Raw genomic sequence first — 16,244 nt, forward strand, 5'->3', positions numbered from 1 at the left:
AGCTTTACTAGTATTGATTGCATGTCATGTGTGGTATGGCACCTATTACGAGGGAAGACTGGAAGTTCCACAACTCTGAGAGGTTGACCGTGTGCCTTCACTTGTTCGTTTACTCTCTGAATATTGTATCCTGCTGCAGTTAACCTGGGTAGTAAAGAATTTGCCTCGATTTTATCCCCACTTCCTGGGAGGTAGCCTTTAAATCCTTAGAATTTTCTAAGTAATAGGATTGTCTTTGTTATTCGTGGTGGGCCCGATGAGGTCTCTCATGATGGGCTCCAAGATAGTTTATGCTAAGAAGGTGATTCAGGATGGGGCTGGCCATGCTGGAAAGACCAGCCATGTGATTGGAGCACTGGGGCCTTGAGCCGTGTTATATCAGCCCAGGTGGGGAAGGGAAGCTAGAGACTGAGTTCAACTTGTGACCAATGGTTCAATCAATCATGCCTACATAATGGACCCCAATAAAAACTCTGGACATTGAAGCTCCCCTGATTGGCAATACTCTGTATATTATCACACATTAAAGTTCTAAGAAAGTGATATATCTATGGGGTCAATGGAAATTTCCATTTAGGACTCTCTCAGGCCTTACCCCATGCATCTCTCCCTCTGGCTGGTTCTGATTTTTATCCTTTTGCTATAATAAAACTGCAGTCATAAGCATGACACTATCCTGAGTTCAGTGAGTCATTCTAATAAATCATAAAACCTGAAGTGATCACGGGTATCCCCAAATTTGTAGTCAGTTGATCAGGAGTGAGGACACCCCTGGGAACCCCTGAACTTGTGGCTGGTATCTGAAGTAATGGCAGTCTTATGAAGGCCATGCCCTCAACCTGTGAAATTTGGCCTAAGTCCAGGCAGTTGATATCAGAAGTCAATTTAATAGCTCAGTATTGTTAGTTTTATGAAAACAAAATATTTGTTAGACTATTTATATTGATATGATGGCAAGTGACCATTTTGTTCACTGTGAAAGTAATCTCAGTATTTAGAAGTAAGGATGGAGTAAATAGGGCACTTTTATTTTTACTTCAAAGTTTTTTACTGTTTGATATTTTATAAGCATGTATTTCTTTCATAATAAAAAGACACAGGCTAGGCATGGTGGCTCACGCCTGTAATCCCAGCACTTTGGGAGGCCGAGGCGGGTGGATCACCTAAGGTCAGGAGTTCGAGACCAGTCTAACCAACATGGTGAAACCCCATCACTACTAAAAATACAAAATTAACCAGGCGTGGTGGTGCATGCCTGTAATCCCAGCTACTAGGGAGGCTGAGGCAGGAGAATCACTTGAACCTAGGAGGCAGAGGTTGCAGTGAGCCGAGATCGCACCATTGCACTCCAGCCTGGGCAACAGGAGTGAAGCTCTGTCTCAGAAAACAAAAGCAAACAAACAAAAAACTCTATCTTATTTTCACCAAAGATGAGACTAAGGCCATTTTTGCAGCAAGACTAGTTAATTCAGCTGGTATAGTATTTTGTTCAGAGGAACTGCTTAAGAAAACAGATCTTTTGTGTCTGGATTCTTTCATTTAGCGTAGTGTTTTTGGAGTTCATCCGTGTTATAGCTCAAATCAGTTTCTCAGTCCATTAGTGTTGTAACAACAAAATACCTGAGACTGGGTAATTTATAAGGAAGGGAAATTTATTTTCTCAGTTCTGGAGGCTGGGAAGCCCAAGATCAAGGCACCAGCATGTTCAGTTACCTGGTGATGATTGTATCTTCTAAAGGGAGGAACTCCATGTCTTCACATGGCAGAAGGCAGATGGGCAAGAGATAGACCAGCAATGCATGATACCTGTTTTATAGCAGCCTTAATTCCATCCGCAAAGCCCTCATGGCCTAACCACCCCTAAAAGGGCCCATCTCTTAATATCATCACACTGGCAATACCTGAGTTTTGGAGGAGGATGTGGTTTGGATCTGTGTCCCCACCAAATCTCACATCAAATTGTAATCCTCGGTGTTGGAGGTGGGCCTGGTAGGAGGTGACTGAATCATGGGAGTAGATTTCCCCCTTGGTAGTATCCTCGCCATAGTGAGTTCTCATGAGATCTGGTTGCTTAAGACTGTGTGGCACCTCACCCCTCTGTCTCTTCCTCCTGCTCTGGTCGTGTGAAGTGCCTTGCTCCCACTTTGCCTTCCACCATGATTGGAAGCTTCCTGAGGCCTCCTCAGTAAGCAGAAGCTGCTATGCTTCCTGTATAGCCTGCAGAACTGTAAGCCAATGAAACCTCTTTTCTTTATGAATTACCTAGTCTCAGGTTTTCTTTATAGCAGTGCAAGAATAGACTAACACAGAGGGGGACACATTTCAACCACAGCAATCAGTAATTCATTCTTTTTTATGGACAAATAATATTCCACTGTATGTTGAATCTCACCCTGACAATGTAAATTATTAGCTTATCTTCACAGGTAGAAGACAAGAATAAGACTAGAAATCATCCCTCTGTCTACTCCCAGATGAAAGCATAAATGACTTTTCCTTTACTCCTACTTTTCACATGTGAAATGTAGATTCACTGAGTGCTAATCAGAGCCTCACAAGAAAGTAACCACCTGCCTCCTTGTCTACTCTGCCTGGTCCCTTACCTCCTTCCCCTCCTGCTTGCTCTTTTCCCTTAACATACTGAAGTCCTCAAAATCCTCTTCGGAAAAAGCACCGATCGCAGATGCTTCTGTGATTTGTGTTTCATTCCTGGGCACGTCCTCAACCTTGGCAAAATAAACATGTAAATCAGTTGAGACCTGCCTCAGTCACTTTTTTGTTTACACAAGGAATGGTTGTCATTCTTTTTGGCATCTAACTCTCCTTATGTTTGAAGAATATTCCCACTTTATGAAACAGAGCCCTTCATATTCTACAACAGCTGCAAATCCAGGTATTTGCTTTCAGAAACTGTACCATAAATACTTGAAAGCTACAGACCTTCAGGGAAATAGAGGAAATTTGAGATTTATTCTCCAATCTGGCTGAAGCTGAGAAAAGAGGAAGTACTACTAGTATTAACAGATGGGACTTGGTAGTCCTTGTCATGCAATGACAAAATAGGCAAATTGAAACACATTATCACCTCAAACAAAGTTCCCATTGGAGACAAGCCTTTAAGAGCCCAAGCAGGCCGGGAGCATTGGCTCACACCTGTAATCCCAGCACCTTGGGAGGCCAAGGCAGGTGGATCGCCTGAGGTCAGGAGTTCGAGACCAGCATGGCCAACATGGTGAAACCCCATCTCTACTAAAAATACAAAAATTAGCCAGGTGTGCTGGTGAGCACCTGTAATCCCAGCTACTTGGGAGGCTGAAGCAGGAGAATCACTTGAACCCAGGAGACAGAAGTTGCAGTGAGCCAAGATAGTGCCACTGCACTCCAGCCTGCATGACACAGCGAGACTCCACTTCAAAAAAAAAAAAAAAAGAGCCCAAGCAACCCCAAGGGAAAGAATTTAAGAACTGTAGAGTAGAATAGTTGCTTCTTATGGCACTGGATAACGCAAAGGAAGAGAGTAACAAATTCAATAGATCCTAAATTCTTGGCCCAAGGTAAAAACTGAAAACTAGAATTTCTATAACTATATTAAAAGAATTCTTTATTGCTTGTAGCTGCAGGCTGAAGAGGCCAAAAACCAAAGTTTTAGTTGGACTCTATGGTTAAATATTGCAAATCCAGTTGAATTCAAGCTTTGCTATGTCTCTTAAGTGAAAACGAGAGGCTTGATTGTGATAAAATGTGATCTCAAGAACTGATAAAGAAATATATGGAGGATACTCATTTATTGCCCAAAGCATCACAAACATTCCAAGTCCACGAAGTTTCCTGTCCCCACAAAAGCAGCAGGTATAGTGAGAGCCTGAAGTCACCCTCTGGTTATCTCCCAAATTCCTGTTGTCCAGAATCCCCACACTATCTCCCTGACCTGTGAAGCAAGGTCCATTATGATGGAAAACCAAATTGAAGTTCTGAACTTCCCCTTCCTAGTAAAATAAAATCAAAAGCAGTAAAGCATCTATAATGAAATCACAAAGATTAGTACAACTAGCAAAGGATTCAAAACTGAAGCATAAGCAATTCCTGTTATATTCTTGATTTAAGTCACTCATCTTGCCCATACAGATGGGTCATAAAGAATGGGAGTAGATGACCATTCATTTAATCAGGGGGTGACTCCAATTGTAGCTGCTTTCCAAATGCAAGGTCTAGAGCAAGTCAATACAGCATTTTGCGCTTAATATAAACCTAGTAATGGCCAGGTACAGTGACTCATGCCTGAAATCCTCACACTTTGGGAAGCCGAGACAGAAGGATCACTTGAGTCCAGATCTTTGAGACCAGCCTGGGCAACATAGTAAGACCCCACCTCAACAAAAATGAAAAACAAAAATTAGGCCGGGTGCGGTGGCTCACACCTGTAATCCTAGCACTCTGGGAGGCCGAGGCAGATGGATCATTTGAGTTCAGGAGTTCAAGACCAGCCTGGCCAACACAGTGAAATCCTATCTCTACTAAAAATACAAAAATTAGCCAGGCAGTAGTGGCACGTGCCTGTAATCCCAGCTACTCAGGAGGCTGAGGCAGGAGAATCGCTTGAGCCTGGGAGGCAGAGGTTGCAGTGAGCCAAGATCACACCACTGCACTCCAGTCTGGGTGACAGAGTGAGATCCTGTCTCAAAAAGTATATATATATATTAAAAATTAGCCAGGCGTGGTGATACACACCTATAGTCCCAGCTCCTCAGGAGGCTGAGGTGGGAGGATCACTTGAGCCCAGGAAGTGGAGGCTGCAGTGAGTTGTGATCGTGTCACTGCACTCCAGCCTGGACAACAGAGCAAGACTGTCTAGAAAAAATTAAATATATATCTATATGACATATATGTATACTATCTGGTGGATATTATTTCTTCCAGTTAATAAATAAGCTAGAAATCATAATCAAATTGCTTTTCTCCTGGCAGAAAAAACATACCTTCATCATCTTCAGGCCTATATAACTCTTCAGATCTATATAACTCTTTCAATCTGGCCTACCATTTATCCTGCAGAAAACTTAAACATCTCACCATTTTACAGGATATCCTGCTGGTTCACTCCATTGATGATACCCTACAGATACTACAAGGAAAGTAGGACAATATGGAACCCTAAATGCCTTGGTAAGCCTCATGCCATTGAAGTCTTGGTCTATCAGGCAGTGGTTCTCAGTGTGGTCCTAAACCAACAGTATCACCTGGGAACTTGTTAGAAATGCATATTCTTAGGTTCCACCTTAGATGTACCGAATCCATAATTTTGAGGATGGGGCCCAAAAATTGGTGTTTTAACCAGTCCTTCAGTTGATTCTGATTGATGTCTGGAGCACTTAAATATCCCCTCCAAAATATCAAATAATTTGCCATTTTAAAAGGCAGGATTCATAGGCCTCTCTGAATTTTTAAGGCAAATATATTTCACATTTGGGTGTTCAAACATATTTGCTAGAAAACTGAAAACCCTCCAGGATTTGGTGACATACTGAAAAGGCTGTTCAGGTGGTTCAGGCCACAGGTAGACAGTCTGCACTTAGCCCTAACAAATTAGTGGCACTTGAACCCTCTTTGGCAAATCCATGTAGATTGGAGCCTAAAGCAAACCAACCTGGAGATTGGTAGGAGAATTCAAAGGAGGCCAGTAGGATATTTTAGAGCAAGTCATTTCCTCTCAGCAAGTAATCGCTCTATTCTTGAAAAATGCTATTGGGTCCTTGCTGAATCAGAATATATCAACATGGGACAACAGGTAAAGATGCAACTTGAGGTAACCTTCACGAGCTGAGAGTCATCTAATTGGAGTAGAAAATCATTCGCTGCAGTAATGGCTAAGGGTTTGGATTTAAATACACACAAAGATGAGGAAACAAGACCTTGGACAAGCACTAAGCAAGGAGTTGGAATTGAGACTTCTATATAATTCAGAATTTTTGCAAAACTGTAAATTAAGTGAAAGGGAAACTAGAAAGTAATACCTCTCCCTGGGCTTTAGGTGAAAAAGGAAAAATTCATAGGAAAGTACAAGGTGAGTCTACAATATTTTGTTCCATCAGAAATAAAGGAATTGCTCAAACATGAATGCAAGTATGTCAAAAAGCAACAAATTAGCTTGAAGGGTACTAGGCAATGTTAGGGCAATGTGGGCACTGTATGGACGCCTCTTTTGTAGGTATCACATCTTCACCTTTTACTTCAGCTCTTGCTACAGAAACCAACCTCGGGCAAGTGCAACCTGATAACACCTTGCCTCAGCCAACCATGAATCTCTTGCTTTCTGTCCCAGGGCTCCTCTGACATTACAAGTACAGATGTGCCCCGTACAGAACAAACCTGAAACTGTGCGGGTTCCAACACCCCATGAGGAAACCCTGATCCAATGACGGAAGGAAACTAGTGGATAAATTGTCCCCTCTTTTATCACTTGGGGACACAATTTTAAGGTGCATTTTACACAGCTCCTCAGAGCTCCAGAAGAATTGAGTCCCAATTGTCCAAAACAGTAACCAACTTAATAATGCACCCTTGGCCGGGCGTGGTGGCTCAAGCCTGTAATCCCAGCACTTTGGGAGGTCGAGACGGGCGGATCACGAGGTCAGGAGATCAAGACCATCCTGGCTAACACGGTGAAACCCCGTCTCTACTGAAAAATACAAAAACTAGCCGGGCGAGGTGGCGGGTGCCTGTAGTCCCAACTACTCTGGCTGAGGCAGGAGAATGGCGTCAACCCGGGAGGCGGAGCTTGCCGTGAACTGAGATCCGGCCACAGCACTCCAGCCCGGGCGACAGAGCGAGACTCCGTCTAAAAAAAAAAAAATAATAATAATAATAATAATAATACACCCTTGTATTAGCTTTCCCTCTTCCCCATTTAACTCTTCTAGTCTCTCATTCCTGTTAGGCAATAAGAACCTGGGTAGGGGGTGAGAGGGCAATAAGATTCAAGAAGAGAGAAATCTGAAAAGTGAGCAGATTGCTACAACTGCTTTATTCTGAGGTTTGCTAATTCTGAGCACAGGCAGGAGGCTGAGAATCTGGATTTTGTACCCACAGATGGCTGCTGCTAGGGGACCAAAAAGCCATCAGAGCTTTTGGTAGAGCTTTCAGGAGACTTCAAATACATTACTAATTTCTCCCTAGAACATTTTCTGAATTTAAAGACTGTACAACTCAACACTAAAACAAAAACAAATCACCTAAGCAGAAAGCGAGATTTGTCAAAATGTCAACAATTGTTAAATATGGATGATGGATATATGGGTATTATTTGTATTATTCATTCAACTTCTGTTTGAAAATATTCATAATAAAAAGTGGAAGGGAATATTCCAGGCCTCTGTGTACGTAAGTTTGGAGTACCAACTTATATTATCTATAATATAGGTAATTTTGGAGTACAAACTTACATGACTTATGATACAAAGGAGAGTCTGAGCCAGGAATTTAACTTAAAATTAGGTCTCAATCTGATAATAACCCTAAGGACTTAGAAAAGGCAAATACAAAACCACTCCAAAGAAATACTTCCACAACTGCAGTAGAACAGGATTGCCCATAAGAAAAACACACTAAAGACAAACTCACAACTAAAACTTAAACACATGACAACACAAGAAAAAAAGATAATCGGCCGGGCGCGGTGGCTCAAGCCTGTAATCCCAGCACTTTGGGAGGCCGAGACGGGCGGATCACGAGGTCAGGAGATCGAGACCATTCTGGCTAACACGGTGAAACCCCGTCTCTACTAAAAATACAAGAAAATTAGCCGGGCGAGGTGGCGGGCGCCTGTAGTCCCAGCTACTCGGGAGGCTGAGGCAGGAGAATGGCGTGAACCCGTGGGGGCGGAGCTTGCAGTGAGCCGAGATCGCGCCACTGCACTCCAGCCTGGGGCACACAGCAAGACTCCGTCTCAAAAAAAAAAAAAAAAAAAAAAGATAATAAAGAAATATATGAAAAGAGCACAATCTCGCTATAGTAAGAGAAATGAATATATTTTTCACCCAATATATTAAATATTTTTTAAATAATGTGTTGACAAAATAGAGAAAGAAACAGCCTCAGAATTTATATTAAGTATATGAATTAGGCAGAAGATAATATAGAAATAAATCTATCAAAATTTTAAATGTTGTGGGAGGAAGGAAGGGAGGCAAGGGTTGAAACACTATTGGATACTATGCTCACTACCTAAGTGATGGGATCAGTCACATCCCAAACTTCAGCATCTCGCAATATTACCCACATAGGCCAGACGTGGTGGCTCACGCCTGTAATCCTAGAACTTTGGGAGGCCGAGGTGGGTGGATCACCTGAGGTCAAGAGTTTGAGACCAGCCTGACCAATATGGAGAAACCCCATCTCTACTAAAAATACAAAATTAGCCGGGCGCGGTGGCACACGCCTGTAGTCGCAGCTACTCGGGAGGATGAGGCAGGAGAACTGTGAATCCGGGAGGTGGAGGCTGCAGTGAGCAGAGATTGCCCCATTGCACTCCAGCCTGGGCAACAAGGGCAAAGCTCTGTCTCAAAAAAAAAAAAACAATATATATGTGTGTGTGTGTGTATATACACACATATATGTACATATATGTGTGTGTGTGTATATATATATACACACAGTCACATAACTAACCTGCACATGGACTCCCTGAGCCTAAAAAAGCAGTTGAAATTTTTTTTTTAATTAATCACATTTCACCCACCAAGTCCATTTTTGGGGAATCTATCCTTTAAATTTTCATTTAAGTATATTTACATGTAAAAGATGTTCAGTGTAAAATTTAGTGTCAAAAATGTGGGAAATGTTACTATCAATGAGGACAGTGGTTAAATATATTATACATTAGAGAACCTGAATAGTTCTAAACATAAACTAAACATAAGTAAATACAAATGCATGGGCAAAGAAAGAACTTCACAACATTATTAATTTTTACAATAATAATATAAATAATTTACGTGTCATTTTTATTTTATTTATTAAAGGATCTTTGCATAGGCAGATACACACAGAGAATGCTTTAAAAAATGTCTAGAAGGCCAGGTGCTGTGGTTCACACCTATAATCCCAGCACTTTGGGAGGCCAAGGCGGGTGGACCATCTGAGGTCAGGAGTTCAAGGCCAGCTTGGCCAACATGGTGAAATCCCGTCTCCACTAAAATACAAAAATTAGCCGGAGGTGGTGGTGCACACCTGTAATCCCAGCTATTTGGGAGGCTGAGGCAGGAGGATCACTTGAACCACACTGTTCTATATACTTTATCATGTCTTTATCATGATGTCTTTATCATGTGACAAACACCATATTAGGAGTTAGGGGATAGGGGGAAGGAAGGGACATGATTCCTAATTTAAAAACTTGATGTCTAATAGAGAAGCATGTAAATAAATAATTTCAATACAATGGGAGAAGCACAAGACCTAGTTATACACTGTGCAGTGGTGGCACAAAGGAGAAAGAAGAGGTGGCTTCTGCCTGAGCTTATGAGGAAAGGTTCTGTAGTGGATGAACAGGAACTTGGGAAAAAAAGTATTCGAGGCAGAAAGACCAGAGAGTGTAAAGGCACTGTAGTATGAAATAGTGCAGCATATAATTAGATCAGTCTGGCTGGAATATTAATATGAAAATGGTGGTTTCCTTTTTAGAAAATGAACGTACAGAGGTAGGCCACAATCAATTCATTAATTATTATCTTTGACACTAGCATGTTGTCACTTTAGGTACAAATTAGTAAAGCTTTTTTAACCTCTCTGTGCCTCTGTTTCCTCATCTGCAAAATACGGATAACCCTACTACCCACCCCAGAGGGTAAGAATTAAGAAATCCCAGAAGTAAGAATCCCAGGGGTTTGTGTGAAGATTGAATGAGACAATCTTTATAAAGCACTCAGCTAGTCCCTAGCAAATGATCAGTGCTCAAAAAATACAGGATAAGAAGACAGTTGGTTTGGGGTTTCTTACTTATGTGGAAAGGTGTATAGTATAAAAGCTAAAAAGGGGGTTGAGCAGGATTACAAAGAGAATAAGAATTTAAATCCTTACTATGGAATCCGTCTGAAACATGTCTCAGAAGCGTGTCTCCCTATCATCCCTTACTCCTGATTTCTCCTCTATTAGATGACTCTTCCTACTTCCTGCCCCAATCTTGGGCATCTACCTCACTTCTAAGACAATAAAAAAAAAAAAAAAAAAAAACCTCCTGTGATTTTGCCCTTACACCATCCCATTAAACACCCGGACAGCCAGAATTAGAAGCAGTACTAGTACCAGCAACAAATATTTAAATGGAGCTTACCATATTCCAGGCCCTGTTCTAGGCACTTTAATTACTTTAAATATTTATTTTTTAGAAACAGCATCTCACTCTGTCACCCCAAGCTGGAGTGCAGTGACACCATCATAGCTCACGGTAACCTCAAAATCCTGGGCTCAAGCGATTCTCCCACCGTAGGCTCCTAAAGCACTGGGATTACAGAAGTGAGCCACCACGCCCAGCTAAGCAATTTAATTTTTCAATTTATTTTACAGTCACAATATTCCATAGGTACTATTTTCATTTTGTATATGAGGAAACTGAGGCAAACAAAGTTTAACTCATTTTTCCAAGGTCAAAAAGCCAGTAGGTGGCAGAGACAAATTTTGTAGCAAAGTAGTCTGCTTTCTCCCAAATCCACATTCCTGACCACAGCTCTTTACTGCCCATTAATCCTCTACTATGAGTGGAGCTAGGAGGAGGGGGGTGTCCTTAAAATTAAGTATATTCCCCATTCAAATATTTATTAAAACATTAAGGTATAAAGAATGGATCGTTTGCTACTTCATTTTCTGCCTGCCCAAACAGCTATTTTCCTATATTCTCAACAAACTTTGGATCAGTTACAGGCTTAGACTCCATAGACTAAATGTCCCATCCAGTCTTCATTTCTTCCTTTTTAAATTCTTCCCCTGTTCTCGTCCCATCTTAGATTGTTGAAAAACAAAATAAAAAATAAAAAACAAATGCTTCCCCTGCCACCAGGAGTCTGAGCAAATGCCTACAACTATTTCAGTTGCTAAGGAGGAGCATGCCCTCTAGTGGTCCCATGTTAATATGCAGCCAGATGCAGCACTGACACTAAGTGCTTCAATGACTTTTTTTCCCAGTAATAGGTACGTTGGCAGAATACACATAATAGGAAGAAAGAAAATGTTGACAAGCAAGCCAAAAAATCCATAGTGGGTCTTAACGCATTATTTTGTTTCATTGAGGAGATGATGTTATCCTTAGATTGATGAGGCAGAACATGAAGTCACAATGGACAATTATTTCACTACCGGCTCAGATGCAGGTAATTTAAGTATACCAGAGCTTTTTTGAAAATATACCACCCTGTATTGTATGTCTTTGAAAAGGAAACTGGAGATGACAGTTCTAGCAAAATTTTGAAATAAATGCAAACCATAAAAATGCTGTGAAAACCATCTGTATAAACCCAGGCTAAGGAACCACAAGTAAATAAAATTCTCCCTCTTTCCTTCCTTTGAATATGTGACTGATGGAGAATATGTGATTGATGGAGAACTCCCGAACATTAGTCCTATAGTCACATACGTATTTCCTTCATGTACAATTGAGAAGCAATTTTAAAAATGGTTTTTGAAAAGGCTAAAAAAAACTAAAACTTGAGCAAAGTGCAATGCAATTTTAGCCACTTATAATTAAAATGAGACAGTAAACTACCAAATGTATCAGCAACTCTACTACATGATACCTGGTGTTCCTTCCCCAGGTCAAAAAGTCTATGTACCAAAGTAAAATCTGTCTTCATTACTACTTACTTGGCTCTCTCATATTGACTGGCTCTCAAGCACAAAAATAAGATTTTCTTTACTCAAAACCATAATTGCACAGAAATTAAACAACCTGCTCCTGAGTGACTTTTGGGTAAACAATAAAATTAAAGTGGAAATCAAGAAATTCTTTGAAATTAATGAGAAGTATATAATATACCATAATCTCTGGGACACAGCTAAAGCAGTTGTTAAGAGGGAAATTTATAGTGCTAAATGCCCACATCAAAAAGTTAGGAAGATCTCAAATGAACAACCTAACACCACTCTTAGAGGAACTAGAGAAACAAGAGCAAACCAACCTCAAAGCTAACAGAAATCAAGAAATAACCAAAACCAGAGCTGAACTGAAGAAACTGAGAAGCAAAGAGCCATACACAAGATCAAGAAATCCCGCAATTTGTTTTTTAAAAGAACAAATAAGATTAATAGACCACTAGCTAGACTAATAAAGGGAGGGGAAAAAAGCAGAAGATCCATGTAAATACAATCAGAATGACAAAAGGGGCATTACCATTGGCCCCACAGAAATACAAAAAACCCTCAGAGACTGTTATGAACACCTCTATGCACACAAACTAGAAAACCTAAAAAAACTAGAAACGGATAAATTATTGGAAACATGCAGCCTCCCAAGATTGACCCAGGAAGAAATGGAATCCCTGAACAGATCAATAACAAGTTCTGAAACTGAATCAGCAATAAAAAGCCTACCAACCAGAAAAGGCCCAGGACCAGGTGGATTCACAGACAAATTCTACCAGATGTATAAAGAAGAGGTTCCTGCTGAACTATTCCTACTGAAACTGTTCTAAAAAGTTGAGGAGGAAGGACTCATTGCTAACTCATTCTATGAAGCCAGTATCATCCTGATTCCAAAACCTGGCAGAGACAGAATAAAAAAAAAGGAAACTGGGTCAATATCCTTGACGGGCACAGATGCAAAAATCATCAACAAAATACAAGCAAACCAAATCCAGTAGTATATCAAAAAGTTAATCCACCATTATCAAGTAGGCTTTGTCTCTGAGATGCAAGGTTGGTTCAACATACACAAATCCATAAATATAATTCACCATATAAAGAAAACTAAAAACAAAAGCCACACAATCATCTAAATAGATGCAAAAAAGGCTTTTGATAAAATTCAACATTTCTTCATGTCAAAAACCCTCAACACACTAGGCATTGAAGGAATATACCACAAAATAATAAGAGCTGTCTATGACAGACCCACAGCCAACATTATACTGAATGGGCAAAAGCTGGAAGCATTCTCCTTGAGAACTGGAACAAGACACGGATACCTACTCTCACCATTTCTACGCAACATAGTACTGGAAGTCCTAGGCAGGACAATCAGGCAAGAAAAAGAAATAAAAGGTATCCAAATAGTAAGAGAGGAAATCAAATCATCTGTTTGCAGAAGAGATGATTCTATACCTAGAAAACCCATAGTCTCTGCCCAAAAGCTCCTAGATCTGATAAACAACTTCAGCAAAGTTTCAAGAGAGAAAATCAGTGTACAAAAATCCAACGTCCAAGCTGAGAGGCAAATCCAAAATGTAATTCCATTCAAAATAGCCACAAAAAATAATAATAATAAAATAAAATACCTAAGAATATAGCTAACCAGGGAGGTAAAAGATCTCTACAACGAGTATTACAAAACACTGTTCAAAGAAACCAGAGACGACACAAGCAAATGGAAAAATATTCCGTGCTCATGGATAGGAAGAATCAATATTGTTAAAATGGCCATACTGCCCAAAGCAATTTACAGATTTGATGCTATTCCTATCAAACTACCAAGGACATTCTTCACAGAATTTTTTTAAAACTATTCTAAAATTCTTATGAAACCAAAAAAGAGTTCAAATAGCCAAGGCAATCCTAAGCAAAAAGAACAAAGCTGGGGGCATTGTGTTGCCTGACTTCAAACCGTACTACAAGGCTACAGTAACCAAAACAGCATGGTACTGGTACAAAAACAGATGCAAAAACCAGTGTAACAGAATAGAGAGTCCAGAAATAAAGCTGCACACCTACAACCATCTTATCTTTGACAAAGTTGACAAAAAACAAGCAATGGGGAAAGGATTCCCTTTTCAATAAATGGTGCTGGGATAATTGGCTGGCCATATACAGAAGATTGAAACTGGACCCCTTCCTTATGCCGCATACAAAAATCAACTCAAGAGGGATTAAAGACTTAAATGTAAAACATAAAACTATAAAAACCCTGAAAGATAACCTAGGAAATATCATTCTGTACATAGGAATGGGCAAAGATTTCGTAAAGAATATGCCAAAACCGATTACAACAAAAACAAAAATTGACAAATGAAACCAAATTAAACTAAAGAGCTTCTGCACAGCAAAATGAACTATTCAAGAGTAAACAGACAACCAACAGAATGGGAGAATATATTTGTAAACTATGCATCTGATGAAGATCTAATATCCAGAATCTATAAGAACTTAAGCAAATTAACAAGCGAAAAACAAATAACCCCATTAAAAAGTTGGCAAAAGACAAGAACAGACACTTTTCAAAAGAAGACATGTGGCCAAAAAGCATGTGAAAAATTGCTCAATGTCACTAATCATTAGAGAAACACAAATCAAAACCACAATAAGATACCATCTCACACCAGTCAGAATGGCTATTATGAAAAACTCAAAATAACAGCTGTTGATGAGGCTGTGGGGAAAAGGGAACACTTATACGCTGCTGGTGGGAACATAAATTAGTTCAGCCATTGTAGAAAGTAGTGTGGTGATTTCTCAAAGAACTTAGAACTACCATTCAACCCAGTAATCCCATTGTTGGGTGTATACCGAAAGGAATATAAATCATTCTACCATGAAGACACATGCATGCCACATACATATGTTCACTGCAGCACTATTCACAATAGCAAAGTCATGAAATCAACCTAAATGCCCATCAATGGTAGACTGGATAAAGAAAATGTGGTATATAATCACTATGGAATACTATGCTCCCATGAAAAAAGAAAAAGAACATGTCCTTGGCAGCAACATAGATAGAGCTGGAGGCCATAAACCTAAGTGAACTAATGCAGGAATAGCAAACCAAATACCACATGTTCTCACTTATGAATGAGATCTAAACATTGAGTACATACGGACACAAAGAAGGGAACAACAGACATTGGGTCCCTGAGTGGGGAGGGAGGAGGAGGGAGAAGATCGAAAAACTACCTATCGGCCGGGCGCGGTGGCTCAAGCCTGTAATCCCAGCACTTTGGGAGGCCGAGGCGGGTGGATCACGAGGTCAGGAGATCGAGACCATCCTGGCTAACATGGTGAAACCCCGTCTCTACTAAAAATACAAAAAACTAGCCGGGCGTGGTGGCGGGCGCCTGTAGTCCCAGCTACTCGGAGGCTGAGGCAGGAGAATGGCGTGAACCTGGGAGGCGGAGCTTGCAGTGAGCCGAGATCGCACCACTGCACTCCAGCCTGGGTGACACAGCGCGAGACTCCATCTCAAAAAAAAAAAAAAAGAAAAACTACCTATCAAGTACTATGCTTATTACCTAGGTGACAAAATAATCTGTATATCCAACTCCCATGACACGCAATTTACCTATATAATAAACCTGCATATGTACATCTGAATCTAAAATAGAAGTTTTTTAAAAAAGAAAGAAAAGGTGCAGGGAAACATCAAAGATATGGTGGAGAAGGCAGGGATGGTTTGATTGTTTCTTGAAGAGAATCAACTGGCCTGTATTAGGATTCGTGGAGAAGCTGTAGGCTTTGATATGCACAGCAGCACCCAATTGGCTTGATTTGTAATGATGACTGCAGAAACCAATTTATTTGCAAGGCATAAAGTAGCTGTTTGCCATCCTCAATACAGAGGAAAAATGGGGAAAATGCACTGGAATGAAAAAAGGAAAATAGAATTTAGTTTATTCTGAGGTGACCTGCAATTCAATGTTAAGACCAAGCATTTGTCACAACTGGTGTATCTCATCTAGAAAACATTGAAGGTAATGAACTGACCTTACTAAAATGTTAAGAGGGCTGTTCTGCCATTCTTTTGTTCCTTTACTTTCTTAATAAACTTACTTTCTCTTTTTTAAAAAATCTGTTATTTGCTTTATATATTTTGATGCTCCAATCTTAAATGCACATATAATTGTTATATCATCTTGATGAATTTACCTCTTTGGGCCAGGCGCAATGGCTCACACCTGTAATCCCAGTACTTTGGGAGGCCGAGGTGGGTGGATCACTTGAGGTCAGGAGTTCAAGACCAGCCTGGCCAACATGGCAAAACCCCATCTCTGCTAAAAATACAAAAATTAGCCAGGCATGGTGGTACGTGGCTGTAGTCCCAGCTTCAGGAG

Source organism: Theropithecus gelada, chromosome 11, assembly GCF_003255815.1.
Source record: "Theropithecus gelada isolate Dixy chromosome 11, Tgel_1.0, whole genome shotgun sequence".
NCBI lineage: Eukaryota > Metazoa > Chordata > Mammalia > Primates > Cercopithecidae > Theropithecus > Theropithecus gelada.